Source organism: Barbus barbus (genome assembly GCF_936440315.1).
Source record: "Barbus barbus genome assembly, chromosome: 18".
Taxonomy (NCBI): Eukaryota; Metazoa; Chordata; class Actinopteri; order Cypriniformes; family Cyprinidae; genus Barbus; species Barbus barbus.
The window spans coordinates 15,269,307-15,274,715 of NC_136746.1; positions in this window are offsets into that span (position 1 = coordinate 15,269,307).

Consider the following 5,409-nt stretch of genomic DNA (forward strand, 5'->3'; position numbering starts at 1 on the left):
AGCTTTGCCATTGCAGCAATAAATAGCATTTTAAAAATATTTAAAAATAGAAAACGGTCATTTTAACATTTTATAATTTTGTACTGTATTTGTGATTAAATAAATGCAGCCTTGGTGTAGGCCAACATAAGAGACTTTCAAACACTCTTACTAACCCCAAACTGTGTTCTATTCCCAGGATGGCCTTATTTAAACAAATCTGATCTTTTACCTATACAATATTACCTGTATTCAGTCTTTCTTTAAATAACTAAAACGAATCAAATGCCATTATTATCTTCAGTGACTTCCATGAAATTCAGTACTAAAATCCCTCTCCTTCTATGCATTCTTTAACCAGAAGATGGCAGTGTCCTCCAAAAAGAGAAAAAAATCTTAAACTGTATTCATTTGGTCTTCTATCAGTTTGGATCTTGCAATAATACTTTATTATTAGTGGTGAAATGGTCTTTCCACAATTAAATTAAGTGTGTTTCTAAGATACATAATTTATTTTTTTCATAATTTGAAGCAGGAAAGGTCACAGACAGGCAGCATGAATCATTAGGTTAATCTTTCTAAATCATCATTAATTAATCTCCATCACATCATTACTTCTTCAATTACTTCATCTACATTTTCAGCCTTTAATTTAAAATAAACGTCCACTTCAAGTGGACTTCACTTGAAGTCTTCACAAGTGGATTTCGTGCTTGTAATCCTCCTGAAAGCATGAAGCTAAATATGTTGTGATGAGAGGGCAAGTATCAGTAAAGAGCTTTCATCTGGTTCATTTGTTTTCAAGTGCTTTGCATTAGACTCATACAGTTGGTAAAACTCCTTGGGGTTCTTGAATAGTTGCATTCATGCCTTTCATGCAAACAAACAAATCAAAATCTTATATGTAAACACTGAGTGTGATAATGTGGCAGTGAGTGTATTTAACATGCTCACTATCCAGTAGATAAAACCAACTCAAAATAATAGCCACAGTTCATAGTTCCATGGCACACTTTTGAATATGCTTGGTTAATATCTTGGATGGATTCCACCAATTCCAAAGACTTCCAGCATAAACAATCAAATAAAGATTCAACGCTTTTTAATAAACATTGGGTTTAGTTACATCAACATTTTTATATTGTATACCAGGTATACAAGGCAGTATAGTGTCTTTGTTGACATTTATGGTTCTATCCTTTAAATCCATTATACAAATGAGTTTTATAGCAGGAAAAGATTCTTTAGATTTAAAAAAAAAGGGATGGTTCTTCTATGGCACTGTTGTAAAAAATTGGAACCATTATTTTTGTGTTGGAGCTTCAACACCATTCATGGGACGTTTCAAGCATTAAAATTTACATGCCTCAAAATTTACATGTAATTACACACTTTAGCTTTCCATCTCATAGTTATTTTATGCAGTGTAAAAAATGGAAAATCTACATTATGTAAAAGTAGTCCTCACAGCCATCATTATAAAGGGCGAGGAGGGTTTTCATTACCACACAAGCCTTCAGCATTGATGCCTTCCTGTGAAAATCACAAGAACCATCAAACTGGATAATCTTGCTGTTCAACAGAATGGTTTTGTTGGATTTGGTTCCATCTTTCATGACACTCAACATTGGTTTAAAGCCGCCCAGTAACACAAAAGATGCCACAGGCACGGGACCAAGAATCATGGGCAATGCCATGAATAGGAAATTACATCTGATTGAGTTTGAAAGGTTCTTCAGACATTTAACCAGGCAACAACATTTGATTAACTGCTCGATCCTTGGCACACCCTTTAGACGACTCTTGCTAAAGGATTTTGGTTGGTTATAAATAGCATTGCTCTTTCACATCAGTATAATGAGTGCATATTTTGTCTCTCCATTTCCATACCCTTGGGAAGAACGTATTTGCCATAGAGATGCACTCAAACGTCACGGTGAAGCTCCTGTGAAATAGTCAAAGTTTAAAGATGTTTTTGTTGTTTAATATTCATAGTTTTTGTGCACACAATGACATGGTGACAGGCTGGTGTAACATTTATAACCATAGGGAAAGGGAAGGTCAGTTAACTTATAGTACTGACATTTTATTGTGTGTTCAGAACTCAAGACAGCAAAGTGATGAATTTTGATCTTAAACATCAGTTATTATGACAATGGCCTGAAATTCATATCTCAAAAGGATTTGTGTGTGCGCAGATACTGATATTGAGTAATACTTTAATTCGTCTGCCAAAGGGCATAATAAATGAGTCCAAGAATGCCTCTTTTAGATCAGCGAGGGGTGTAGACGGCAAGACCTAAAGTCCTCCTCTACTTCATTATTAACTGAGCCCAAGGAGGTAATTATGATCTCGTCTATTTAAAGAACAAGCTCAAATGAGGAAAGACCTCAGCTTATTAAATAAATAAAGACCTCCTGCTAGAGAATGTGGGCTGGCATCTTACTACATATTGTCTTTTAATCTTCGGACACTGTAATTCAAATGTATGATTATAAAGATCCCTTGCAAAGATCTTTTATTTCATACACGCATGAAAAAAAAAAGGAAATGTGAGGAAAGAAGATTCCGCTCTGTAATTAATGGTGCTTTCTAAGGCAAAAATATTTTATTGCACTATTTACAATATTATTAATCATACATTTTCAGAATCCTTGACCCTAAGTGTAGACTTTGTTACGGAACTTATCCAGCATTGTTTGTGCTCTAATTTTGTTCCTTGTTCATTAAGAACAGCTATACTTTTGTATGCCTTCAAACTAATTAAAGTGATGATGAAATGGAAATAGCAACTAGCCTTTTCTTCTTTAACTGACAGATGATAAAATCGCCTCTAAATTATCTTAAATTTGGGCTTCTTTGATTTGGACCAGTGAACACCCTAGCAACCATTTAGAACATCTTAGCAACAGAATAGCAATGCTCTGGCAACCGCTCTAACATTATAGCATTATGACTGCAGGTTATTCATGCAAAAAAAAAAAAACACTTTTCTGCTTTTCCTTTGACCGTTTTCTTCAGAAATGTAAAAATCTACAATTTATATTCTTTAACCTATACTTAACGAGGTCAGAAATGCTTCTTCGGATCTTTCTGAACCACTGCACGGTGTTGATGAATATGTGGCTGATCATAGATAAGAATACAGGACTTATGATCAATGGTTCATTTTCTGTGATGGAATGATGGTGCTTTCCCATCACTATGTGTCATCTAGCAAGTATAATTATCTCTTGTACTTTTACGTTTATGTTCTTGGTAGACACGTTCTCATGACTTACAAGAGAGTGAAGCATTGTGTTGTAATGACTGAATCAGCAGGTAGAGAAGAATGCAAGAGGAGCTAGGCCTACTATCACGTCCTCGGTTCTGTCAATTCACTCATCTCTTGGATAGTCGGCAGTCTTGTATCAATTTGAAGGAGATTATTTTGTGATAATGTGATTATTCCGCTTATCACCAAATAAAGAAATAAATATGGACATGAAATATTGATTAGTTTATAAAAAAAATCTAGCTCGTTACAACATAGGCTACAAACAATTGTTTTAGCAACAAAGACGAACACTGCAACAATATTACAGTAATATTAATATGTCTTCTGAGGTCATTTTCACTGGAATATAGCCTACCTGATGGCAAGATGGCGTCACTTGCATTTGTGTCAAGAGCAAGAGACAGGAATCAAGGTTATTATTCGATATAGGCCTTTTGTTAAAGCCATCAACCCACATTATTTCAATTTGTTTTTAAAATAATTGTTTAACAGCAGAACTCCTAGTGAAGGAATACAATGATTCTGTCGGATGTTATTAAGTAATAGTACAGTTCAAATCTAAACAAAAGCTAATATTCACAAACAACTTTAGGGTTAGCTGACCTATCTTGTGATATCACTCTGGAGTTGGTCTATCAGCAAATGCTGCCACACCGTTACATTTCAACAGGTAAGGCCTACTTTTTAAGTGTTCCTGAAACAAACAAGTATATAGCTTACTGTTGGACTTCATAGGGCACAATTTTCTGACCTAATGAAAATGACAGGTGATTGTTTGTCATCACATTTAGAAGATCCCACGTTGTGAGTCTCCACTAAAGACTGCAAATCATGTACACCTCACAGGACTGGTGGACAAACAACTGCTTGATTTGTAGAGGTAGTGCCATTAAACTCAGGGGGTTGATTCATATTTCCTCTAGCATGGAGAGGAAGCTTACTTGTAAACTAGTAAACAGCAGGGGAGCACTAAGGATGGATGAGCTCCTTGCGAATAAGAAGCTGTCTTTAATAAGGATGATGTAAAGTTGGATGATGGGTTGGCATCCCATATAGAGCTCACAGACACAAAGAGGTAAGAAGAGGTCATGATTTTTTTTTATATATAAGCATAAACAACTCTCTAAAAGCATATACACTATGTGAAAAACAAAGACAAAAGTCCAATAAATCCCAGTAACGGCATATAGAGTCGTTTATTTTAGGTTTCCTCTACAAATGTGTTAAGACTGTCCTAAATGAAATGAGGTTCTTATTAAAAAAAAAAGGGGGCACTTGGTGAAATGTTCTTTTGGAAGATTTTACCGGCTCATAAATGACCTGGCCATGTTTCTGAGTCTGACATCATCTTCCAATTATGTGTGAGAAGAAGATGGGGGGGGGGGGGGGGGGGGGGGGGGTGATGTGAAAAATGAAATAAAATATATAATAAAATTAAAAACAATATAAGGTAATATTCATATTTTGCAATTCAGCGTACAAATATTGCACTATAAATTACACATGACAAATTTTTCTGTATGTCACTTACCTGCTGGGTGACACTGGACTTCATAAGTCTTTTTTTTTTATGAAATTCTCTTTCACCCTTACTATAAAAGACATATGAACCTTTGAGTCCCAGGCTGTGGTCAAGACTTTTCCAACTACCTTTCCTAAAAGCCTCTTTTCACTCCACAGGAGACCGTAAAGTTTCATTCACATGCAATAGAAGCATCCCATCAAAAAGGCCCTTTTCTTTGATGAAATGTATGCAAGTGTGACTGATTTTAACCTCCTCACAATGATCAGATCAGAACTTCTCCTACAATGGTTTGTGATTGCAGCAATGGCAGGGGTCATCATCACTTCTCCTTTTGACAAACCAAAAATCAAGAGGCAAATTTTATAAGATGCTGTGTTGAGATGACTGCAAGAACCCATTTGATTTCTTCCTATTTTGACATTCAGAAACATTCATTTAAAAAAATAAAACTTTATGGTAAAACTGGTACAGAGCTCGGCTTAATGTTCTAACCTATTAGGAAGCTGTAATCTAACTCTATAAATGAATTGGAGCTATAATAAATTATATTTCTTTATACATTATTATATTTCACGATCATATTTTGGGTACAGACAATGTTGTAAAGACGAAACTGATCTTACTTTT